A 26,524-nucleotide genomic window follows, 5' to 3' on the forward strand; every position below is an offset into this window, starting at 1 on the left:
CCCCTACCCAGCTGGCCCTCATGCTACCCCATTTCTTTTCTGACATTCCCCCAAATATTTAAAAAGTTTACATTTCCTGCCTTCAAGGCTTAATGCCTTGCAGTCTGGTTATCGCGCCCACGACCCAAGTGTGAGGGTCACCGATGTCCACTGGTTTGCCGGACTCAACAACTTTTCCTAGTCCCCATGCTCCAGCTCCATTCAGCACTGCTGGCCACCATCTTCCTTCTAGAAACTCCTCCATTAGTGTATCAGTCAGGAAAGGCTAGGCTGGGCTGCAGTTACCAACAATCCCAGTGGCTTAGAGCAAAGAGTTTGGTTTCTGACTCTTGATGATCTCTGATTCTGCTCCATGTCGTCTCACTAGTGGACCCACAGAGCAGCCTCTACTGGAACTGTGGTCACTGCAGCAGAGGAAAGGGAGCTGTCGAGTGTCTCACATCAGCTTTAAGTGTCTGGCTGAAAGCGACATAGTGCTTTCACTTACAGCTCATTGGCCAAAAACAGTCATCTGTGTCCACTAGCTACAAACAGGAGTCAGGGGTGCCCGTCCCACCAGGCTCCCAGAAGGGAGGCAGGACTAGCTGATGACCAGCACCCATGACTGCCCTAGCTCAGTGTCACCCTGGCTCTTCCTACCTCTCTGGATGCCCCTTCTTCGCCTCCTTTCCTGACTTACTCGGCCTTCTCTCAACTCTTAAATGCAACATTCTCCAATATATTCCGATATGCTCTCTAGATGTTTTTCTCCTTCATCCACTCCATTCCATTTTCATCTTTCTTTGCAAACATTTCCCAAATACATATCTCCACCCTGACCTCTTTTCTGACTTCCGGTATAAACTAGACATGCACAAAATCAGACTCTTCATCCCTCTCATCCAAAGTCAGTCTCTTCCACCTCTTTTCCTACTTCAGAGATGCTGGAGGCCCAGACCAGTCTCTCTACTGCAGCTACCTTCCCATCAGCCTTCTGCCACTGGAAGGAGACTCCTTGATTTTACCCTCTCTACTCGCAGCTGTGCTAACGATCAGAGTTCTAAGTCCCCAACTCTGCTGAAGTTGACCCCGGTGAATGGGGGTGCCATTCTGTTGCCAAACCCAATGTCAGAACTTTATTTCGGTCCCATACTCTGCCTCCACTGGGAGTCTGAGCCAAAAGGTAATTCTAGGGAGGGTTTCCCTTTCTCTTTCTCAGCCCCTCTTATGTCCTGCAGCAACCTCTGAGTAGCAATTCAGATCCAGGCCTCTGAACCCCTCAGATCTTCCCCTAGGTTCAAAGTCTCTTCTTGTTCTCAAAGCAGGGCACTGAACCGTCTCTATAATCTCATAGCTGTAACAGCCCTTCCAGTGGTGACTTTTGGACCCTATCATTTTATAAGAAGGGGAACTGAGGTCCAGAGAGAATCAGTGACTTTGCCATAATCCCAGTGACTCATCTAAGCATCTTCTACTAGTCCTCTTGCCTCTGAGAGTGGTTTCGGGGCTCCAGTTTGCCCATGGCGTGGAAGACGTTTACTTGGGAGAAAGAGGAGAAAGTGGGGATGCTGCAACACGGCCCCGAGCTTGGCGCCTGCAGGCTGAGTGTGGCCACTTGTCACTGCTGGGTTAGGTCGGCCACCCCTTGGCCCCGCCAAGCAAAAAACCTGGATGGCAATAAATAGAACCATTTAGCTGTAACAGGCTGAGCCCAAGGAGAGGGTGAGGCTTGGGAAGAAGATGGATCCAAGGAGCTCTTGGCACGTCTAGGGCTTGGTAATGCACTTTTTTCCCTCTTTGTGAAGGCCTGATTCAGTTACGCGTGAGCACTCGCGGAGCATCGCCTCAGATGCCTCCTGCAGCCCCGGTGCCCTGGCGGCCCTGGTGTCAGCCTGCCTGCCGTCTGATTGGCCATGCGGAGCCTAGCCAGATGGCCGCTGGGTCCTGGCTGCTTGGGAGGTGAGAACTCCACCTCCCGGGCCTGGCTGGCCCCTGCCTCGTGGGCGCCAGCTTTTGATTGGGAGATCCCAGGAGCTTGGATCTGTAATCCGAGGTTTCTGGGCCTGGATTGAAGGGAAGAACTTCAACCTGGTGAGTTTTAGAATTCAGTTCTTCACATTGTCAGCCCTCCTGCCAGCACAGCCAGGGGAAGGGGTGAGGCGGGATGGTTTCTTTGGGGGTCCAGAGAGAGCAGCCTGTCCTGGTGTGTGGTGGCCGGGTCCGGGGTCTGCTGGCCCAGTGGTGGGGACCGAAGGCAGGAGTAGGGCTACTGGGAGCAGAAAACCTGTGCGCCCTGAATCGGCGGGGGGAGCAGCTGGGGCTCTGAGCGAGGGGCCTGCGTTCCGCCCGACTTATGCGAGGTCCTGCCTCTCGGGCCTTGGGTGGAACTCGCTCCGTCTATTTGGAACAATTTGTTCCCCTCCATCTCCTCTCCACTGACCTCCCACTGGCTCATTCTGTCCCAGTCACAGTGGCCCCTGCTGCTCCTCACAGGTACCACACCTGTCCTGCCGCAGGGCCTTTGCTCTGGCTGTTCCCTTTGCCTGGAACACTGTTCCCTCTCTGCCCACTTGTCTAAAACTCTTCACTTTCTTCGGGTATTTGCTCAAACCAACGAAGCAAACCCCGACCACCCTGTTCAATTCTGCAAACCGAACCCTCTTACCTGCCCCTTCTGTCTTTTTTCCACAGCACTTATTATCTTATCATGTACTGTTTTAATGTACATATTTATTAGGCTTATTTTTTAATGTCTTTCTTTCTCCACTAGAATGTAAGTTCCCTGAGGACAAGGATCTTTGTTCTGGTCACTACCAGAAGAGTGTCTGGTACATAGTAGGTGCTCAAAAAATAAACGAATATGTCTTAAGAGGATTGGGATGGTAGTTAACCCCACCTCACGGGGCACTGGAGAATCTACTGGGTATTGTTTAGAAACATGCTTTCCAGTAAATGAGGATCCACTGTTTTTCAAGTTCACGCTCAAAGGCTGAGGACCTACCACGGGGGAAGTGAGGTTGAAGAGGCTCTGAAGGCAGGACCAGAGGGGAAGTCTTGGTGGAATAAACACGTGAAATAGGCCTGTGCCATTGGCTGGTTGAGTCAGCCACTCAGATGGTGATGTCTGCCATATTGGGCATCTGAAGCTATTGTGAGCTGAGCCACAGGTGGCTTGTTAATGACAGTAGTTAATCTGCTGAAGTGGACAATACTTTCTTGGGCACAAGGGTGGGGATGGAGCTACAGCTACATGGTGGGAGGTGGTATGGCCCTAGAGAATCCCAGCCTTGCTGTAGCCTGTAGCCCACTGGAGCGTCCATGCAAATGAATGACATATGTTTAGGGTCTGAAAGAAAATATCTTCCCCTCCCCTGGGTCATGCCTCATGTGTAGGCTGCTCTGGGTTCAAAGTGCAGAATGGGAGAGACATGGAGTTTGATGGGCATCAGAGGGTATGTCACCAAACTGCTTTTGACTCAGGCTTTTTTGCTGCATCTGGCACCTTTGACCCTCCTTTGCCCCCCACCCTGTTGTTCTTTCTCAGACCCCTGTTATCCAAGGCCCTGGGTTCTACACAGGCATAGAATGCTTGTAATCTGACCAAGTTGTGAGTGGGACTGCTGCTCAGCTTGGCTAATCGTTCTCACACACAATCCCAGTTATTTTGGAAGGGAGTGTGCACGTGATCAAGAGGGGTGCCCACGTGACCAAAAGGGGGTGCTCACGTGATTGGCATGCCTGTGTGTGACAGGGCAGGGCCCTGAATAGAGTCTGAGTGTGAGACGTGTCATCCTTTTCATTAGGATTAAGCAAGACGGGTTTCTTTGTTTTCCCTGTTAGTTCATGACTTTACACCTCTTGGCACAGGTTTATTCTGAGGTGATAACATCAGGGTCTGCACATCAAGTATGTCATCCCATTTTTCTTCCCGTTTCCAAATTAAATCGAGCTGCAAATTTGTATTTTACAATAACAGAAGGATCCATTTTTAGGCCGTTTTCCTCTGGAGTCGTATAGTGTGTCCATGCAGGGGCACCAGGCACGGAGGACTTCAGCTGCTGAGACCTTTCCTATTGTCTCCAAAACCCTGCCAGCAGTGCCTCCAGCCACAGCCTGCTCAGGATTGCGGAAAAATCAAGAGCCAGGTGCGTTTCTGTAACCAGGTGACTGGCCCAAATGCCTCTTCCTCCCCAAACCCCCAAAACAGCTTCTTCACTGCAAAACCAAACCAAGCTCAGGTGATTGGCAGTGCCTGGAGGGAATCTGGGGCTGGAAACAAGGGACCCGAGGCCAGTGGTGTTCACACACGGGGTCTCAGTGCCCCTGGGGGGCCACGACCCCCAGGCAAGCTCCCTCTAGACTCCCTGCCTCTGGCTTCTGAATTTGTCACCAAAGCAGGTTCATTTGGCCCGAGGCCGAGGCCCGAGGTTGAGCTAATCTTTACAATCAGGAGGGACTTTGCAGTGATTAAAGAGCCATTTCCGGCTGACATGTTGATACTAGCAGCTTCCAAGTCATATAGAAGAGGAGCTGACAGGTAGAGCCCTGGGAGAGTGGCTGGTCCTCGCTGGGGCAGCGTCCGGGGTGGTCTGCACCAAGCGTGCAGCTCTCTTGTGAGACCATCCTAGCCCTTTCCTCTGTAGTGCGTGCGTTCACAGTCATGGTCAATGTAGGTGGCAGGGCAGGCTTGAGTTTGAGTAGAGACAGTTGTCATGTGTGAGGTATGGTTACCTTCCAATTATTTCCAGAGCTTGGAAAAACTGGAGGATCCAGGAAGGAGAGAGCAGGCTTTCCTCCCTTCATGGGAATGCCCCACGGCTAGAGGATGGACGTATACACTTCAGGGGGCCTCCTTCTTATACAAGGATGAAGAGGGCCCATGGGAGGTCAGGCCTTAGCTGAAAACAAAGAACTTGGGGAGAAAATGGGTGTGTATTAGGACACTGTCAGATGCAAGTGATAGAAATGTCACCCAAAATATCTTAAGCAAAGTAGGGCATTTATTATTGGCTGAAGGTCCTGGGGTAGAGGTCTGGCTCCAGTGGCATCATCGGGACTCTGTTGGCTCAAGTCCTTGGCTCTGCTCCCCACTACCGCTGGCTTTGGTCTGCAGGTAGCTTTCCCCTGGGATGCAGAAGACGTCTGCTGACGGCCTTAGCCTCATACGCTCCCCCCTTGGCGCCAGCATCGGATCAAAGCGACTTCTATGTCCCAGCTTATTTGGAGAAGACATGAGACTGGTGCTGTGTGGTCATTTGCCAGTGGGCTGGGCCAGGAGAGTGTGGTCATGAGGACATGCCTGCTGATAGAGCCCCATGACCGCGTGGAGACGAGTGCCCCCAATGGGAGCCAAGACAATACTCTACTTCTTCCTTTGCCCTCTCCAGGGGCTCATCTCTCTTCCATTTAGCACTCCCCAGGGCCAAGGGCTAATAATTTTGGGTTAGAATGAAAAGGAGAAAACTTATAGGAATAAATGCAAATTTTTACATTTTAGATCATTTGTCCATGTAGCGGAGAATTGCTCTGATCCAGTTACTTTTGGATGCCTCCTGTTTTTCCCTTTTTTTGAACAGTAGTCTGTATAGCAGTTATCTTGGGCTTGTCCCACCATTGTATGTTGGGTGTGTAAGGGGCAGATAATGTGTCACGCTGGTTCTGGGTCTTTAGTGGAGACACCATAGAAGAGGAACTGTACCTGTGGGCCCTCGCTGGTGTTTGGACCTGGTTTAGATGAAAAGATCCTGAAGTCAAGCCTTGCCATAATGGAGTGAGATCTGGGAACCCTTGGGGAGAGCATGAGGGCATTTTGCTTGTCAAGGGATGTGAATTGTCACGTCTGTGGCAGGTGTACTTTTAAAAGACACCCATCTGGTGGAAAGCAGCAGCATAGCACAGGGAGATCGGCTCGGTGCTGTGCGATGACCTAGAGGGGTGGGATCGGGAGGATGGGAGGGAGACTCACGAGGGAGGGGATATGGGGACATGTGTATGCATATGACTGATTCGCTTTGTTGTGCAACAGAAACTAACACGGTATTGTGAAGCAATTATACTCCAATAAAGATCTATTAAAAAATATAAAGAACGGAAAAGATGCCCATGATGATATCTCCCAGCCACATGTTCTTTTTGCAATGTGACCTCACAGCCCACCATGAAGAGGCAGATCTTTGTCCTCCTTCCCTGAACCTGGGTGGGGTTTGCAACTGCTTCAGTGAGCGGAGTGTGGGGAAGTGGTGCTCTGGGCTTCCAAGGCTAAGTCATAGTGGTTGCTAAAGGTTCAGACTGGTTCTTCCTCTTTTAGGACACTTGCTGCGGGGAAGCTCAGGCCGTGTGAAGAGGCTCCACGCAGGTGTTTTGGCTAGTAGCCCTGGCGTCAGTCGCCAGACATCTGAGTGAGGAAGGCTTAAATCTCCAGCTCCAGCCCCCCTCTTACTAAAACTGTGTGAAAGAACCACCTCGCTGAGCCTGCCAACCTCCCACACTGTAGGTGATAATAATAATAGTAGTAGTAGCAGTAATAGTAATAATAATAATAGTAATAATAATAATAAATGTTGTTTCATGTCACAAAGTTTGGAGTGTTTTTTACACAACAATGAATAATAAGGATGCTCGACATGAAGATCACAGAGAAGTCTTAACCGTCTACAACCTGGAGATGAGCTTGAGCCACGGCTACTTAAACTCTAAAATACATTTTAAGAAAAACAATTTGGGTTGTAAGGGGCTGCCTGGAGTGTGGAGTTAATTAGGGAAGTCAATGTAGGCATCAAACAGATGGTTGAACTTTTGGGGTGGGAGAACAGAGGCAGTGGGACATCTTGGCTAACAGTATTATTAACAACATTGCCAGAAAGAGCCAATATTCCTCAGAAACTTCCCTTCGGAGGGTGGAGATGGAGAAATAGAATCGCCAGTTCTCAGTTTCCCACGTCTCCTTCTGCATGGGTCAAGGTCTGGCTGGTGGGGAGTATGGCGTGTGAACCCTAATGGGAGCTCTGTCGGTTCTCATGACTTGAGTCATTCTTGCTGAAAATCTGTCAGGTCTCCCCAACCCCCCAAAACCTTCCCGAATCGCCCGGTTCTCACTGGTCGCTCTCACTGGGGTCAGCATCCGTCCCACACGGCTTAGCCCTTCACTGCAGCTTTTCCCTCTGCTGCCCTCAGGACAAAGGCCTGACGGGGCCACTCACTAGCTCACCTCCCTTCTCCTGGCTGCCCTCCTTATCCGCAGCCTTCCAGAAGAACTGACGGCTCTGTGAATGTACTGTCCCTTTTCTTGGGCCCTTGCAGATGCTGTTAATTCTTTCAGAAATGTTATTTCTCCTGCTCTCTTCCCTACCCCCCCCCCCCCCCCCCCCCCCCCCACCTCTCACTGGGAAACACACAACACTCCTCCCCCACAACTACCCGTCTGTATCCCGCCCATGCCTAGCCACCTCCCAGATACCCATTAAGAAGCCGCTTCTTCCAGGAAGCCTTCCATGCTGCTTCTGGGACTGGGCTAGGGCTCTCCTTTGCTTGTGCCTCCCCTTCTCACACATTGTTTTGCTCTTAGAATTGTCTGGTTGCTGGTTCCATCTAGAAGGAGGCCTCTCTGAAGGTAGGGACTGTGTTTGGTTCATCTCAGCACCCGTTTTTGTCGGTTTGTGACCCTCCCCAGCCGAGGATTTCCTTTACGCAGGGCCAGGCTTTGTCTTCACACCCCATGGGGATGAGCACACGTTAGGGCTCTGTAAAGCTTGTTGACTGGCATCGTGATAAGTTTGGCAGAGAGCATTCAGAGACCTAATCATCCATGGGCCTCTCAGTCTAGCGTAATGGACAAGGGTGTGGGCTCTGGAGTCAGCAAAAGACCTGCTTCGAGCCACGGCTTCTTGCTGTGGCAGTCACGGGGGTCGGCTGCTCAGACCTCCAGCCAAGAAAGAACTTGTCACGGAGCTGTGGGGAGGGCACTTAGCTGGTGGCCTCCCACTGCAGCACCTCTGGGGCCCTTCACAGTGTTTGAGGCCAGGCTGCTCTCAGCCGATGATGGAGTGCAGTGGGGATGCTGGGGCCTGGGCATCTCTGCTCAGTGCGAGGCCCTCTGTGTGCAGCCTTTGCACTGGAGTCACCTGTTGGGCTACTATTTTCTCAGATATGTACCCTGGTATGACACTCTTCTACTCAATCTCCCGTCCTCCCTCTTCTCCCTTCACAGGTGTCAGGACTGCTTTGCAGTGTGAAGACTCCTGCCCTCGGCCCTGTTTATCTTTCACAGGCATTATTCCAACAAATCTCTGGCGTTTCTGACTTATCTTGGCGTCTGCTTCCCAGAGAACCACCTGACACACTCTGTGACCTTAGACAAGCTTCTTAAATGGTCTGTGCCTCAGTTTCCTTATTTGTAAAATGGGCATAGTAACAGTAATGATTTCGTAGTTTAACAGTGAGGCTTAGTTACATGTTAATTACACGTTAAGTGCTTAGTTTTGTTTCTGCCACATAACAAGTACTCAAACAAAAGTGTTAGTTACAGCTACGTAATGCTCATATACCCGAGACTTGGTGCTTCCCAAGAGTCCAGCACCCAGCCCCCAGCTGAAGATCCGGCATGTAGTGGGTACTCAGTAAAAACACTTGGTGGGTGAGTGGAAGTCAGTGAGGCTAAGCAAGGTTTCCCAGTGGAGCACCAAATGCAGTCCCTGACCAGTCTCTGCAAATGGACCTGTATCCCCAGATAACCCACCTGGGTAAAGTCTCCCATCAGCTGGGCCAGGATGAAGAGACCCCCACCTCCCCCCAGGGGACCACCAGCAAGCCTTCTTTGTCCCAGTTAGTCCTGCCAGCAAGTGGGTTTCCAGAATCCAGAGCTACCCCATCACAGGGCAGGGGGAAGGGGCAAGTGGGGGAAATCCCCATCCCTCTCTGTAGAAAGATGTCCTTCGTGTCCCTCCTGGAAAAGGCCAGGCTCTGGGTGCCCCTCCTGGTGTGCTGGGCTAAGCCCTGTCTCAGAAAGTGTGGGCAGGTGTACAGGCCTGAGGATGGCACCTGACCTTGATTCAGAGTCCTTCCATGGCCAGGAAGTCGCTATTCTCAGGGCTTGGATTTCCAAAGAGCTAAAAGAAAGAGGTGGAGGCAAGTGGAGGCCAAGGAACACCCTTTTGTTTGCGAGGTCACAGGTGGTGTGCTGTGTGACCAGTTTCTTGGTCCAGAATCGCCGTGCTCAGACATCTGCCCAGTGGAAGTCTGTGCGTCGCTGCAGGTCAACATGCATCTACCCACCCTGGCCCGCTGGCAGACAAATCTGCAGAGCTAAGTGGCTTCAATTAGCTGTTCTTTGGACAGTTCATTTATGAGGTGAATATTTGGAAATGACCTTTATTGAGGTATAGATGTGGCAAAGGTAAGTTTCACCTGGGAATCTTTTCTGGCATAAGGGACACAGAGCTTGCCCAAGCTGACTTCTAAGGCTTAGAGAAACAGGTTTTCTCTCTGATGTCCTTGGAACTCAGGGCCAGGTGTCAGAGAGTGAAGCTGTCAGTGATACCGCAGCCCCTGTTTACATAAAACTTCCTATGAGCAGGGAGCTGTGCTAAGCGCTTCAGTGAGTACTCACAGCAGGTCTCTGGGGCGAGCTTCAGGCTCCCCATTCTACAGATGAGGAACCGAGACCTCGGAGACAAAATGACTTGTAGAGGCCACATTAGCTGAGGGGCCAGGGTTTCAATGCCTGTGGCTCAATCTCAGTGTCAAGTGTCCTGTCTTTTCCTGTCAATATGCACAGAGGGAAAGGGAGTCAGGGGACGGGAGAGTGTTGTTTAGTATTGATATATCAAAGGAACATGGGAATTAACTGAAAGAGGTCCCAAATGTCCCAAACCTGGAACATTTGAGCAAGAAAATAAAGTGGTATTGGATTATAACCCAGAGTATAGAATAAAATATCTATGAAATAAATATAAAATAGATATAAATAAAATATAAATATATCTTCATAAAAAATATATAAATATAAATATATAAATATATAAATAAAATATAAAATAGATATAATATCTATGAATTCATACTGATATAAATAAATGATTGAATACAAAAATAAACGGGGAAGAACAGACTAATCTTCTGTGCAGAAGAATTCCAAATAATTTACGTAGATACCGCACCCCGAAGGAGGTGATACATAATTCTACATCCCTTAAGTATGGGTTGTACATGATGACTTCCCTCCAAAGAGTAAGGAGGGTGAGACCTAAATCGGGTCACTGTGTCCTTGCACAGTACGAGTGTCCACACCCGGCGGCAGACCACGGATGGGGGTGGTGGTGGTAGTAGTCTGTCTGGGCGGGGAGGGGGCTTATCACCGACGTTGCTGAGAGCAAGGTAATAAGAAAAGGAAAGCCCACCAAGAGTCGATTTTACATTGTTTTTAAATTGTCCACAGACATATGTACGTCTCCTAGAGATACAGCTTGGTAAATAAAGTTGCCGGTCTGGTCAACCTGCCTTGGTCCAGCATAACCCACTTTCCAGGGCCTTCTGTGCCCATGACTAGCCCTGGGAGAGTAGGGGTGGGCTAGCCTTCCACTGGCCAGGCCAAGCTAATTGAGACGTCACCATGGCGCCTATACGGGGTCAGGTACGGTCAGGAAATGGGGGTAGTGAAACCAAACTCTGAAGAAGGAAGTACAAGCAAGTTTCAGGATGTGAACACAGGCGCCAGGATTTGATGCGCCCTGGTATTCAGAGCTGTTCCAGAGCCTAGTCATCGCACACCGGCTGCCAGCTCGAGACCACCATCCTTCCAGGCGTTTCAGGTGGTAAATGGAATATTTATAAATGGAATGGAATGTCTATAAATGGAATATTTCCTGCCATATCAATAAACGATGTCACAGTCACCAATGATTGCAGCCGTCCAAAGTGAGCTGGTGAGCCCTGAGGAAACTCGGGGCTGAAAAGAATGCCCGCCATCTAGCAGCCATCAGACTGCAGCCACTCCCAGCAGTGAGCCCCGAGGAAACTCAGGATGTGAAAATACAGGCCCCAGATAGCTGAGGTGCATATCAAAGGAGTGATTGCCGTGAGCCCAGACTCTTGCATCTTCCCATACCTAGAAAAGCGCTAAATTCCTTAACTTGAGATATCTGGTTTTCTTTATTTAACAATAATCTTTTGAAGTTCCCAATTACCTGCTGTTTGTTGCAAAACTCCTATTTATCCTGGCTCCTCCCAACGCCTCCTCGAGCAGTTTCTCAGTTATCTGTCTCCCGGGCTGCAGTCGTCATTTTGCCCCGAAAAAAACTGAACTCACAACTCGCACATCGCGCATATATTTTTTTTACGTCAACACAGGGGTCTTCCGGCATCTCCCTGATTCTCCTGAGCACACCACACCCATCATGTTCTCAACCCCGCCTGATGTTCCCCCCCAACCCCCATTGCCCACCCGCCCTCCCCCATCAAAGTCCAGACCCAGGACCATCTTTGAGGGAGTCTCACCTGGCCACCAGACACATTGCTGTCTGGGTCTCCCTAGTGCTGTCTGTCTGTATCTTACCAGTTACCCCATGTAGTTTAGGCTCTTGTAGAGTTTAGATTGGGAGCTCCCTGAGGGAATACGGAGCCGGACAAGGTAGTCCTGTAACCGAGCAGGACCCCATGTGTACCTCCGTCAAGTTTATGATTAACCTCCTTGTCTGAATCTTTAGTCTTTTCCTTGTTCAAAACTTGTTCTCCTCAAGATTGAAGAGTATCGAAGAAAAGGGAGGAATTGTAACGGAGCAGGACCCTATGCGACCTTCCCGGGACTGGCCTTCCCCCATATCCTCTGCTTTAGTTCCCCTCGGATGTACCTAGATAATAGTATCTGACGCACATTTCCTGAGTTGTTTGACAGATGTAAAAACCCCCCACCAAATGGAAGATGTTGACTACTTGATGACCCTGAACACAGAGCCCCAGGCCTCCCGGAACCTAAGGACTGATAAAGTTAACCCCTGTGACACCTCCCTGTTCCCTCACCATCAGCCAATAAAAGAACTGTGCACGATCTGATCACGTGCCCTGTGACCCACCTCCTTCACCTGGCTTTCAGAAATGCTTTGCCCAAACCCTTCGGGGAGCTCAGGGCTTTTTAGGGCATGACCCACGCGTCTCCTTGCACGGCCCTGCGATAAACCTTTCTCTGCTCCAAACTCCGACGTTTAGGTTTGTTTGGCCTCGCTGTGCATCGGGCACACGGACTTGCGCTATCGGTCCCACATCCCCGTTTTCTACCTCCCAGGCCTGTGGGTCCTGGCTCTGGGGGGACTGCAGCAGCCTCAAACATTCTTGATCAAGATTCATCTGTGCTCCTGGGAGCTTCGTGTGGGCAGAGGTTGGGGCCAGGGGGCTGAGGTATTTGACTGCTGGAGAGTCTGGCTTTGGGGCTTCTCTCTACCCCTGGGCTTGCGGGCCCTACCTTCCTCCCTTCATCCTTTCTTGTGCCCCACTTCCCTCTCTCTCATCATCAGGTGCCTGGAGCTGCTGACTTTTCCCTGTCAGGCAGGAGACCCCAAAGCTGCTCCATCCTCTCTCTTCTCTGTAGGCCAGGGAGGGCATCATTTGGATCCGTGGATGAATTCCACCCTATCAGGATCGTGCATCAGGATCTTCCTGAACTTTCCCAGAGGCCTTCTGACGTGAGCGCCCTGAGGTAAGACTTAATGAGGATGGGCTTTGGCTTGGGTGGAGAGGATGGGCTTTGGCTTGGGTGGAGAGGTCTGCCGTATCCCTTAAAATTTCCATCTGTCTCCATCCATTTATTCAGTCACCGCTGTTTGAGTTTCTATCTTGCGCAAGGCATTAAGAATGGAAGGGTAAAAGAGGCAGTTCCTACCCTCTAGGTGCTTATATTCTAGTAGGGCAGAGGACAAGTAAACAGATAAATTTAAGACAATGTCATAAATAATGTCATAAGTATTACCTAGGAGGTTTTAGGAGAACAGCAGTATAGCCTCTAACCCCGTGTTGGCGGGTCAGGAAACGCTTCCCTGAGGAAGTTACAGCTGAAACCTGTAGTGAAATTTCTCTGCCAAGGGGGTGCCAGTCCAGACTCAAGTCTTCTTTCCGTGGAGCAAGCGCTAGAGAGAAGCGGAGAGGACAAAGGACCCCAGGCTCGGAGGAAGCAGGAAAGGGAGGCCGATGGAGGGCTAAGTGCAGTTACCAGCACCAGGGCCCAGGTCAGAAGGGGACAAGTGGCCCCGCTGACCGGGCTGTGAGCCTGTGTGCTGCTGGCCGGGTGCCCACCCTTCCTTCCTTCGCCTCAGGACGAGGCTGGCCTTCCATGGGGGCCTCAGTGACCCCAGCTGGAACCAGAGGCTGCAGGGCTTGGAGCCATGAGCCTGGCCTTTGTCATCAGCTCCTTGGCAGGGTCATGATGGCAGAACAGCTTGTCCTGTCTCAGCTGGAACAGTTTGGGAGGGTGGGGCGGTGCCGACCTGCCAGCCCAGACGCTGCTCTCCGCTTTCCTCCCTGGATCTGACCAAGTGAGAATAAACACAGCACACTTTTAGTCCAGCCTTGTGGGGCCTTGGTGTTGACCTACCCAGGGAATTCCTGGGCACCCTCCGCTGCTCTTTTTAGCCAGACTGCTATGTTTTGCAAAAAGAGGTTGAGGTCATTGAAGATCCAGTGTGGATACCCTGACCATGGCTCTGGGGAATGTTCTGGAGGCGCCGGGCCAGAGGGCTGTGTGTCCTATCAAGGCTCCATAGATGTTCAAGAGCTGTGGTCTTTCAGGGCTTAGAAGAGTCTTTGGGAGCATACAACCCAACTCCCTCCTGTGAGGATTCCCAGCAGGGACACCTCCCACAGTGACAGACTAGAATCACTTGGGGGTGCAGTTTCACATTACACCCCTCAGTGATTCAGACCGTCTCCCTGGGTGTGCGTGCGCCTGTCAGGGTGGTGGGCGGGAGGTGTAAGAGTGTGACCTAACCAGGTTGTGTTGGATGTTGGAGCAGACACGTGACTGGAAACCATGGCCTCAACATCCCCTGTCTCCCAGCCCCTGCCCGGATGCCTCCAGTTAGGGAACTTCCTGCCACGTGTGGTATCCGTTCTCGTTTGTAGAGGGCTCGGTCGTTAGAGGGGACAACTGCCTCCCAGAATTTATATCATTGGTTCTGGTTGGATGGAGGAGAATAAGCTATACAGTCAGACAAACCCAGATTTTTATCTCCCTTCTGCCATTGAATGCATGTGACCACCTCTAAGAACCACCTTCCCCATCTGTGAAATGGGGATATCTGTGCCTGCTTCTCAGAGTTGTGGGGATTACAGTGAGTGTACAGAACTTATCTTAAGGCCTGACTCACTCAGTATCTGTTCCTTTCCTCCGCCCTCTTGGGCTCCAGAGAACCAAGTGGATTCCCCGTCCGTGAGGTTGGGCTTCGGATGTGTGAAAGCTCTCACATCCCCTCTGTTTCCTTACGACAAATGAAAACTTCAGTCCACTTTCATTAAACACACAGAACAAGCAAACCAGGTGTGTATTTGTATGCTCGGGCTGCCGTAACAAAGTACCAAGACTGCGTGGCTTAAACAATAGAAATTTCTTTTCTCACAGCTCCCGATGCTGGAAGTCCAAGATCAAGTTGTCATCAGGGTTAGTTTCTTCCGAGACCTCTCTTCTCGGCTTGTAGATGGCCATCTTCTCCCTGCATCTGTATGTGGTCTTTCCTCTGTACGTTTCTCTGTCCTAATTTCCTCTCCTTATAAGGACACCAGTCACATTGGACTCTAATGACCTCATTTTAAATTAATTACCTCTTTAAAGAACTTATCTCTAAATACAGTCACATTGGAAAGTACTAATGGTTAAGACTTTAACCTGTGAATTTGGGGAGGTGGGGGGGACACAATTTAGCCCATAACAAGATGTCACGGGAAAACCCAGATGTTTGATAGCTGAGTTGAAGTGACAAGCTGAACCCGATCCGTTTTTGTTTGTTGTTTGTTAAGTTTCCCTGTGGTCTTGTCCCAAGGTCCAGCTGGGTGGAATCTGTCCGCCCGGGCCAGGGCCACTGCTGGAGCTCAGCCATGTGTGGGCAACTCTGCCCTCTGGGCTGCGCGGCCATGGACTGTTTCTATCACTGATACTTAGCAGTGTTTTATAGAGGTAATTCCTGCTTGTCAGCAGTCACATTTCTTACTCAGCTGCTCATTCATTTCTCTAAAGGCTCTTGACACTTCTGACTAGCTCCAGAGCACTTGGTGTGGCGCAGATACTCGTGTGCTCTCGAATCCAAGTGCTCTCACACCTTGGGACCCGGCCAGGATTCCTGGCTCCTTCCATTATTCTTAGCCTTGAAATGGTGGGAGCAAGTGTTTCAAAACCAGACTTAGGTTTCTGCAAACATATTTTGGCCTTCCTGCCTCCCTATTTTTATTTCTTTCATATTTGGAAAGAGAAAATTCCCAGACATGGGCCTGGGAAGCAGGCTGTTCTCAGGTCAGCCGGTGCCCATTGCCCACTTCTGGCCTCTGCCTGTGCCAGGGAAGCGATGCTTCAGCTATCTGTACTGAGGTCCACCCCCTCCAACTCCAGGGAAGGGCCTGTGTTCCTGCAATCCTGGCCCCCTTTCAGATGAGTCGAGGCACTAAGCTGTCCAGGCAGCTGCCCAGGTGGAGGGCATGTCTAGACCTGGGTCTTGTCCTATTATTTCCATTGGAATCATGCTCCCCACGTACAATACCCTGCAGACTAGCAGGTTGGTAGCTGCCAAGTTCATCCAGACTCCATTTCAGGAAAGTGGGCAATGTTCAGCCCTGTTGGCAGCCCCTGCCTCTTTTCCACCTTGTTGTGTGCTCATTGGCCTCGGCTACTGGAACATAGACATTGCTCCTTCCCTCTTAGCCCCATAGCACAGGGGACATGAACCCAGAGGAAGGGTCCCTGCCCTGGTGTGTCTTGCCTGGGTGCAAAGCCTGTACGCCCTGCCCCGCTTTGGTGGCGCCTAGGTGACGTCATCTGTGGGAGAGGGCAGAGGGTCATTTATCTTTTTCATTGTACAGAGACGGCTTTGGCAGCAGTGGCGGTTTGAATGAAGACTGACCCCCAGCTGGGGGAGTTCCTGTAACCCCCATCCATCAGCAAGAGTGCTTGGGTGTGAATGGGAATCAAACAGCCCAAAACATTTGTTTGGCTTTTACAAACATTTGTTTGAACTTTCTTCTTCTCTCCTGCTGTGTGATTTCTAGGTTCAGGCAACAATGTCAACTTGCTTCATCTCCTCTAGCCCTTTGCAAGGGTGGTGTGTTTGAGGGTAAGTGTGCATTTACTTAAGGAACCATAAGTATTAATGTTCTCTTCAGGGAAAAAAAAGTCACCAAAATGCCCACCCACCCTCACTCCAACCAAATTTAGTGGAATGAACGCTTTGTCTGTCTTAATGGGAGGAACAGAAGCCAGTAGCAAGCCTGGACCTGGGAGAGGGTGGGCGTCAGTGGTAAGGACTGCGTTCTACAACTCTTTCAGATATGGCTGGTGGGATAGTAAGTTCTCCTGAAATCATGGCAGGCTAGGGCCAGGTGAAGGCTCTCAGATGGGTGTAGCCTGGAGAATCCTGGGGTGGCCGAAAAGCATCTTCAGTATGTATCTCAGGGGCCATCTTGTGGCCACCTCTGTGTGGCTCCAGTGGGTGGAACTAAGATCTACAGATGGCCGTCGTGGTGTGGCCAATTTCCGCCCTCTGGATGGACTGACTTGCCGGTGCAGAGCTTTCCACTATGGGTGGCGAGCTGGGCAGTCAGAGGCTGGCTGACCACTCGGCTGGCATCATGTGCAGGCGACCGACTGCTGGTCGTACCTCTACCTTTGAGTTGCCCCCTGAGATTTTGTGTTTAGCCTGGAGCACAGCAGCTGGGGACCCTTCCTCCCTTCCTCCCTCCCTCTCTCCCTCCCTCCTTTCCTTTCTTCTTTGTTGTCCTTCCTTCTTTGCTCCTTCCTTGCTGTGGGGACAGAACTCTGAGACAGAGCTGCAGACCGGCATAACTGCGAGGTACAGTTGGTTTGTGCTCAGTGTCTCCAGCTGTTTTCAGGGGTCCTCCCACCCTCCACCAAGCCCAGGCCTCAAGTCTGGCCATAGCCCTCACTAGCAGCCTGTAGATCTGCTCTCCCGGGCGGCAGCGCCCTGGGCTGTGACCTTCTCCAGGGACTCTTGCTGTGGGACTGTAGCTAATGCAGCAAACCCACCCGCCCCGCCTTCCAGCGCGGCTTCAGTGAGTTGGAGTTTTGGTGCAGAGGTGGGCAGGCCGGGGGTGGGGAGAGAGCTGGGCATTTGGGGCAGACGGCCTCTGCCTGCTGGGTTGGTCCAGTTCCCTCCGGGGAGCAGGTGGTCTGCTCAGCTGAAACAGTCTAGATCAGGATTCTCTGTCCCCTCAATCAGCGACTCTGAAAGCTGAGGCCAGAGGAAGTTTCCCCACTTGTACTCACATGCAACTTCCATTCGTCTCGATGTTTCCTACAAGGGAGATCTTACCCTGTCATTTTCTCCTCTACCCCACATCTCCCTCCCTCCTGCCCCTTGCTGCCCCTCTCTAGGACAGAGTGGAGTCCTGCAGCCAGGGGCTCAGGGGACTCCGGGCTCTGGCAAGGCCGTGCCATGCCTGGTGGGGATCCTTTCTGCCATTTGGACCTCCTGGCCTTTACAGAGCGCAGCGAGGGGGCCGGACCCTGGAGAAGTGTGGCCTAAGGAAGAGATCAGGGTGCAGGGGCCATGGCACAGCAGAAAGAAATCCAGGACTCTCTGGCATGGGAAATGAACCTGGATTCATAGGATGTGCCCCTCCTCCTAGGTTCTGGCTTCAGGATCCCACACCCTGCAGCTCAGAACACAGTGGACCTCTCCGGAATCCAGCATGCCCTAGCTCCAGGCAGAGGCCCATCAGCTGTGCAGGGCCTGTAACTGAGAAGACAGAGCAAGGAGGGAGTAGCCCAGGCCCCAGTGACTCTGCAGCCTCATTTCCCTGAGAGCTATGGTCTTGTCAGCTACTGAGATGGGCTGAGCTGGCTTAGAAGGTTCTGGAAGAACTTATATAACCCAGAGAACAGTGGGGTGGCACAGGGACAGCAGGATCCAACTTTACTAGGCCTCTTCCCACCTCATGGAGTGCTCTCCTTCAAATGACTCTCACAGGCCAGTGAGGGGCAGAGGGGTGAGAGGTGAGGGATGTGGATAGGACAGAAGTACAAGCAGAGAAGGGGTAAAGTGTTCGTGTGGTCCGGTGCCCTTCACCATGGTTAAATGGCCTGAGATATTGCTACTCATTTCTCTTTTCTATTTGAGAGACTTGTATGACTTTTATACTGTCACAGATTAAAAAAAAATGAAGGCTCAGGCCATATTTCACAATTTATGTTCTTGACTTCATGTGCACTTGCTACTTCTGTTCTAACATTTCTATATATGTATTTTAGGTGGCAGTCTCAGGAGCATTTTCTCCTACTTTCTGATGTAGCATTGACGGCCATAAAGGAAGGCATTTAGCTGACGGGTAAAGAGTGGCTTTCTCTGATGGGCTTAGGGCTGACCTAGAGTTCAGGCCTGGACCCTGGCACCCACAGAGCTGGAGGAGGGCTGAGTCGTAGGCAGCCGAGGCTCAGCAGGGCACGCTTCTGAGATGGGAAGAGACCACGGTCATGGAAACCGGGAAGGCTGTTGATGGATATTTGTGAGAAATGCCAACCATGCAAAGAAAGGGACCCTTTAGAGTGAGACTAGAGCGATACTGAGGAGAGGAATGCTGGGCCGTGGTTAAAGGTACACAGACATCGGTACAGACATGGAGAAGCAGAGTCGGGCATCATAACAATGGACATTTTTATGGAGACCCTCTCCTACGCCAGGAGCTTTGCACGATCGACTCTAGTCCTCATCACTGCTCATGGAGGATGCAGCATCATTCCCAATTTCTGATGAAGGACACTGGCAGTGTTACTCAGTGGTAAGTAAGTACCTGGGATTTGAGTCCGGTTTATTTGATTTTGAAGTTCTTGAGCATTTCATGCAGTCTCTAGTAGACTCCGAATGCATGAGTTCCATGGAGGGCTTCTCGGAAGCAAATGAATCCATCCCTCAGTTTAGAGAGAGATAAGGAATCTGAGGCCCAGAAAAGGGAGGGGGAATTTCCTAAAGCTATCATGCCAGAGAGTAAAAGAAAAGAAATCAGAACCTCATTCTCTAGACTTGTGGTTTAGTGGAATGTCAGGATCCCAGCCTTAATTCAGAATGCTCTAGATTGCCACACCTGTTGTGTACCATTTTTGATGGTTATTATCACTGACAGCTCTACATTGACATGAATAAATTCTACATGAATTTTAAAGTTATTTTAGAACGTATTTATACATTATTCATAGCATATTTATATAGCCAAGTGAAACCTAGAGCATAGCTTCTGCTTTTTTGGCCATGACCCTACATTTTACATTGTATCTCATTATACACATATGTATGTGTATATATACATTATATGTATAACTGAAACATATGTTTTCTCAAGTAATACTTATCCTTACTACGCGTGATACACTTTGATTTTCTATTCTCATCTACTCTATTTTGGTAAAAATATGCTGGTTGTGAACTGTCTAAATCAATTTCACGACAAATTAAAGGTTCACGACCCACAGTTTGAGACACCATGGCCTAAACAGTGTCTTAATCAGACATGGTTTGAGAAAAATCATTACAGAAGCGATGTAAAGTTGCCAATTATCTTTGGTCATAAATGTTAAAATAGTAAGCTTTGAGTTTCACAGCATCAAAAAAGAAATTACATACATGAGAAAAATCAAATGGCACAGGCTTGGATCCTCTCCAGCCCACAGCTGATCTGTGATGCTCCTGGTAATGTGTGATGTTGAGTTTTATTCTCTGCCTGGATTTCTGAACTAACTGGATGTAGCTAAAGATGCAGATGAGAGTGGTTGTTACACTGCAAGGCAGTAGGCTCAGAGCTGGCACCTCCCTAACCTAGGCATATTGCCTCTAGTTTAAGGCTCTAGGAATTTACCAACGTGTGTACGTCAGACACTCAATTTCATATGCTGGTGTGTAATTAATGTCTGGTGCTTTATATGTTCTTAGGAACGTGATTGTAGGCATTGGACTCTCCAGTTCGCCTCCAAAAGCTTGTTCTAATTCATTTGATATGGCCAGCTCGCTAAGGTTTGCCCTATGCCATCCTGCACTCTCTCTTCTGTTTTAGCCTTTTTTCTCTGACAGGGGCATGGAATGCCTGCTCCCACTGACTCCTGGAATTCTCCTTCCTTTGATATAGTGGCGTTCTAGCTCACAGCAGCCAAGTTTTCTTTCACTCCATTTAGGATCCACATCCATCCATCCATCCATCCATCCATCCATTCATCCAGAAGTGCCTGGAGTTAGGAAAGTCCTCTCTTAGAGATTAGTATTTAAGCCAAGACCTGACTGATGAGAAGGAGGCAGTCATGGGCAGATCTGGCAGAAAAACACCTCAAGAAAAAGGAATGGCAAGTGCAAAGCCCTAAGACAGAAACAAGCGTGGTATGTTTGCAGAACGAAAGAGGGCCAAGTTGGCTGGTGGCCATGAGGAGAATGGTATCTGATGAGGTGAAGAAGTGGGTGGAAATCAAAGTGCACAACCAGCATGACATAGGTGTAGACCAATCAGAAAGGAATGGCTGGGTAGAGGCCAAATTATGCAGGGCCTTGTGGGTCATCATAAGGAGTTTGGACCTGACAGTTGTTGTAATGGGAAATCTTTGGAAAGCTTTAAAAAGAGGAGCAACACAATCAAATTTAGGATTTTAAAAGACAACTCTAGAGGACTTCCCTGGCAGTCCAGTGGTTAAGACTCACGCTCCCATTGCAGAGGGCACGAGTTTGATCCCTGGTTGGGGAACTAAGATCCTGCATGCCGTGTGGCATGGCAATAAATAAATTTTTAAAAATTATTTAAAATAAATAAATAAATAAAAAGGCAACTCTGTAAAACAACGAGATACCACTACACCTATTAGAATGGCCAAAATCCAAAACACTGACAACACCAAATGCTGGCGAGTAACAGGAACTCTTATTCATTACTGGTGAGAATGCAAAATGGTATGTAAGACAGTTTGGTAGTTTCTTACAAAACTATACATACTCTCACCATATGATCCAGCAACTAGAATTCCTGGTATTTACCCAAATGAGTTGAAAACTTATGTCCACACAAAAACCTGCACACAGATGTTGACAGCAATCGCCAAAAACTTGGAAGCAACCAAGATGTCCTTCAGTAGGTGAGTAGATAAATAAACTTTGGTACATCCAGAAAATGAGATGTTATTCAGCACAAAGAGATGAGCAGTCAAGACTTGACAAGACATGGAAGGAACATAAATGCATATTGATAAGTGAAAGAAGCCAGTCTGAAAAGTCTACGTGCTGTATGATTCCAACTATATGACATTTTGGAAAAGGTAAAACCATGGAGACAGCAAAAAGATCAGGGGTTGGGGGAGGAAAGGATGAATAGGTGGGGCACAGAAGATTTTTAGGGCAGTAAAATTATTCTGTATGATACTATAATGATGGATAGATGTCATTTTACATTTTTCAATACCAAAAGTGAATCCTAATGTAAACTATGCTCTCTTACAACAACAAGAGCAAACACTAATATAAACTATGGACTTTGGGTGATAATGACATGTCAATGCAGGTTCATCAGTTGTAACAAACATACAACGGTGGTGCGAGATGTTTATAGTGGGGGATGCTAAGTGAGCATGGGGGCAGGGGTACACAGAAACTTTCTGTACTTTCTGCTCAGTTTTGCTATGAACTTAGACTTTTTTAAAACATAAAGTCTGTTAAAAAAAAAAAAGACCACTCTAGCATCAAGAGAGGAGGAAGGGAAGCAAGTTAGAAAGAATTTACAGTAAACTAGGTAAGAGATGTCAGTGGTTTAGACTAATATTTTGATGATAAACAGGGAAGAAGTAGTCAAATTTGGGACATATTTGGAGGTAATGTTGCCAGAACTTGCTGATGAATTAAATATGGAATATGAAGGAGAGTAATCAAAGGTGATTTAAGGTCACTGGTCTCAGCAACTGTGTAAATGATTCTGTTGTTGACTAAGATGAGGACTTGGGGAACAGCAGACTTGATGAGTGTGTGTGTCTGTGTGTCTGTGTGTCTGTGTGAAAGAGGGGGAGAGAGAGAGAGAGAGAGGAAAAAGATTAGTAGATCTTTTGGTGCCATGTTAGATTTGAAATCGTGGAGCTTTGGGATCATCGAAACAATGCTGCTGTTTAGGACCATGAGAGAATTTGAGATCACCCAGTAGTTGGGAAGAGATGACGGCTGCAGACAGAGCTCTAGGTTGGGCACAGCAGGAGGTTATGGCAAAGGAGAAGGAGCAGTCAGTGAGGCAGATGGAAGACCAGACAAGAGTAACATCACAGGAATCTAGAAAAGAATGCATTTCAATTTCCTGCTACTGAGAGGTTCAGTATCATGAGGACAGAAGACTTACCGGTGATCCTAGTAAAACACAGGTCGTTGGTAACCTTGATAAGAGCCATTTTTGTTAGGTGGTAGTGATGGAAGCCCAGCCGGGGTGAGTTGAAGAGATAATGGGAGATATGGCGATAATTACAGGGGCAAGGTCCTGAGAAGCTGAGAGGGGATAGAGTCAGAGAAAAGAGAATGGTTTGCTGTGCTTGGAGAAGAAATAATATACTTTGTCCATATCCCTATGGCAAGAGGATGAAGAGGGCCATCTTCTGAGAGTGAGGGGATTTTAGACTTTTGAGGGGAATAGAGAAGATACGAAACAGTTATCTTGGGGACTTGGAAAATGAATTGACTAGGCAAGAAAGTCAGATTATTGGCAGGGTGGAGATTTGTGCTTACAAATCTAAAGCAAATCCAATTAGCATGACTATGATGTGATTTTTCCTGCAGTGGTGGCTGGTTGGGTACAGACTCAGACTAAGCAGATAACTAGGTTTATTGACGTTCATGTCTCTCCAGGCTGGTGTGAGATGTAGAGAAAAATGGGCAGAAGAAGCAAACATGTGCAAGAGAGTGGATACAGTGCTGATCAAAGAAGCCGAGCTGGATAAGGAAGAGGGTGAGAATGTGTGCGTTTTGGGGAGAGAGGGTAATGGTGGTGAGAGAGGGGAATAGATTGGATTGAGCATCTCGATGAGATCAGAGTTGCTGGAGCGCTTGCTCTGGATAAAGGGAAGAGGTAGCCAAAGAGTGGAGCTACTTGACATTTCAGAGGTGATGCAGTTATTGGTTGAAGTAACTGTTTGAAAAGCTGTAAAGTACTACCGTGGGAGGTGGTGGCTGAGGTGGGATGGAAGAAAGCATTATTGAATCTGTTGGGACCAAGGATAAGAGAGACCAGAGTGCCGGGGACAGATCATCTCTGTGGATGTTAAAGCTGCCAAGAATGACAGGAGTGGTGGTGGAGGGGAAGGCCGTAAGCCAGGCCAAGTGCTGAAGTCATCAATAAAGGGGGAGGCCAATGCAAGATGGAGTGCTGGGTGCTGAAGTCTCATGACTTGCACTGCAAAGAAGCAAGGGCTTTGAAGGAGGAAGAAGAAAGGACTTGGAGGAAGCAATGAGGGGCAAAGAGGACACCTACCTCTCTTCTAGACCCCATAGTCCTGTGAGAGAAAAAACTGCTTCTAGTTGAGAGGATTCCAGGGGAATTGATGTTTTGGGGCAGAGAGAATGTCCCCAAAGGAGGTGATGGTTGAGTAGACTCTGGAAGGAGAGGACATAGTAGTCAACTAGGCAGATAAGACAGGCGAGGGCTTTCTATACAGAAGGAACCCCATGTGCAAATTGGTCAGAAACAAGAAAAAGCATGATGTAATTGAGAAAGCAAAAGGATTTCCTTAGGACATGAATTTCTGGTGGATATAAAGAGTGGGAGTGGCAGGTCTAAGACATGGAGAGCTTGGGGTGCCATGTTAAGGAGCTGGGACTTGGGCGCCATTTGAGGGTTTTGGGGAACAACATTGTGTTTCAGAGAGATCACTTGGGCTTTGGTGTGGGGAACGATGGGGTTGGGGACCATGCTGGGGGCATGGAGATTGGGTAGGAGGCTGTTGCAATAGTCTCTAAAGACAGCTGCGAGGGCTTATCTCTCAGGCTGGGAATATTTTGACGCTCTGTGCCTGTCTCAGCTGATTTGGGGGTAAATTCCAAGGCTGAGTATTCCCACTGGATTTAAAAAATGGAGTCAATTGTTCTTTGAAACTAGTTTTTAGGAAATTAGTTAATGTGAATTTTCTTCTCTTTTTATTCCCATGCCCGCACTAAACAAAATAAAATAAAGACTAAATCAATGAAAAAAAAATAAAAATAAAAAAAATTAAAAATGGATTAACTCTAGTTGCCTGCTAAGAAGTGGACTAACTCTGCATTCAGTAAAAAGGTTGGGTGTCCACTTTCAGAGAAAGAGAGAAGAAGAGACGAGAAGAGGGGTACAAGAGTGGATTTTTCTTCTCATCCTGCCTCCCAGATGGGACTTAAGGCCCCCAGAAGAAAAACAAGCACAAAGAACAATGGATCTGAGGTGGGGGAGAGAAGAGAGGTTGTCGAAGACGTGAGCACAACTCAACTGTGTCATTACGGGCTTTTCCACGTGTTTCACTGTTGCTTCATGCAGAAAGGTGCCAGCAGCTTGCCCCTCGCAGGGCTGACACTTCCCTCTGACCCTCCAGTCTCTTGCTGGGGTAAGTTTCTTGGGTTATTCGCTCCTGGCAGTAATTTTTCAGATGTCTTCTCCTCTACATGACTCCACATCTGAAGCTGTCTTGGTTTGCAAGCTGTTTTGAAGAAGCCATTTGTCATGTTGGAGTTTTTTGGTTTTTGTTTTTTAATTTTATTTTATTTATTTATTTATTTATGGCTGTGTTGGGTTTTCGTTTCTGTGCAAGGGTTTTCTCTAGTTGTGGCAAGCGGGGGCCACTCTTCATCGCGGTGTGCGGGCCTCTCACTATTGTGGCCTCTCTTGTTGCGGAGCACAGGCTCCAGATGCGCAGGCTCAGTAGCTGTGGCTCACGGGCCCAGTTGCTCCACGGCATGTGGGATCTTCCCAGACCAGGGCTCGAACCCGTGTCCCCTGCATTAGCAGGCAGATTCTCAACCACTGCGCCACCAGGGAAACCCCATGTTGGAGTTATAAATGACAAGAGGAAGGCATTCCTTCTTCAAAAGCCAATTATGAACAGCTTTCTCGAGCATTTGAAAATATTGGATCAGGGTCACCTCAGAGGTTCTTTGTGACTCCCTGTGTCCTGCCCATCACCCCCTGGGCTCAACCTCCAGAGGCCTCTCCCTCCCCCGACTCTCAGGCAAGGACTCTCTGAACAGCGTCTTGAGCCGTGAACATTGAGGGTTGCTTGCTTGCCTCAGGTTGGCTGGAGGGGGGGGAACGCAGAGAGGACACAGGTTAGCCACGAGAGTGGGACCAGAGAGCCGAGGGCCTTGGAGGCTGGGCCACGAGATTTGAATCTTAAGATGATGGGAGTTACTTGTCTAGGAGGGAAGAGACGCCACCGGAGCCTGGCTCCTCCTCTGGGGCAGCCCCTGTGGCAGGAGCACTGGCCTTGGCACGAGACCCTGGGCAGCCTGACTCAGTGCCTTATTCTCTGGCCTCATGGCAGGGCCATCTGTCACTTGGGAAAGTAGACTATGTCTCCCTTGGGCTGAGGTCATTATTAGTGATAATGTGGCCCCAGGGACTGAAGCTATGTGTGTTTCAGCCACAAACTTCCCTTGGGCCAAGGGCTCCAGTGTCTTCCCCAGGCCCTTGATCCAGAATTGGAGCTGCTTACCATTTTGCCTCATTTGCTTTGCTTCAGTCACCTTGGGCACAGGCACCACCTAGCTTCTCCAGCTATGGGTTCCAGGTCTGCAGATTCAAGGCTGGACCTGAGCCTCTGCACGGAGTCCACTCTGCCAGTGGCTTCCCCAGCAGGAGCAGCTCTCTTGCTCCTGGAGAGGGTCTCAGAGCCCAGATCTGGCCAATCCCAGAGCTGCTTTCTGGTGGCCAAGATGTCATTGGGATACACACCCTCCCAGCATCCTCCTCACCCTCCCCAGTGCCCACCCCACACCAAGCTTCAGGTCACCCACCACACCACACTAATAGATCTCACCCAATATGCCCCCCAGTCACCACACACCACACTCACGTACACACACACTGCACAATCCTTCATATCGCACAGATCACAGAGCACACACGGACCTCACCCAAAGTCACAGATACCCCCGCATCACACATAACCCACGTCCTCTGTCCTTCACATATGCTCTACATCATGGGCTCCCATTTACCCGTGAAGTCTCATGCCTCAGTTTCTTCAATTCCACCTGACATGCACCCCACCCATAGGTCCTCACACGACCACACACATGGCTCCCTCAGGGCATCACACAGAGAGGGGCTATGTCATCAAGCTGCTTACAGGTGGTCTCCACCAGCAGCCACCCTCCCCCAGCCATGC

The sequence above is a fragment of the Balaenoptera musculus genome, chromosome 13 (assembly GCF_009873245.2).
Source record: "Balaenoptera musculus isolate JJ_BM4_2016_0621 chromosome 13, mBalMus1.pri.v3, whole genome shotgun sequence".
NCBI lineage: Eukaryota > Metazoa > Chordata > Mammalia > Artiodactyla > Balaenopteridae > Balaenoptera > Balaenoptera musculus.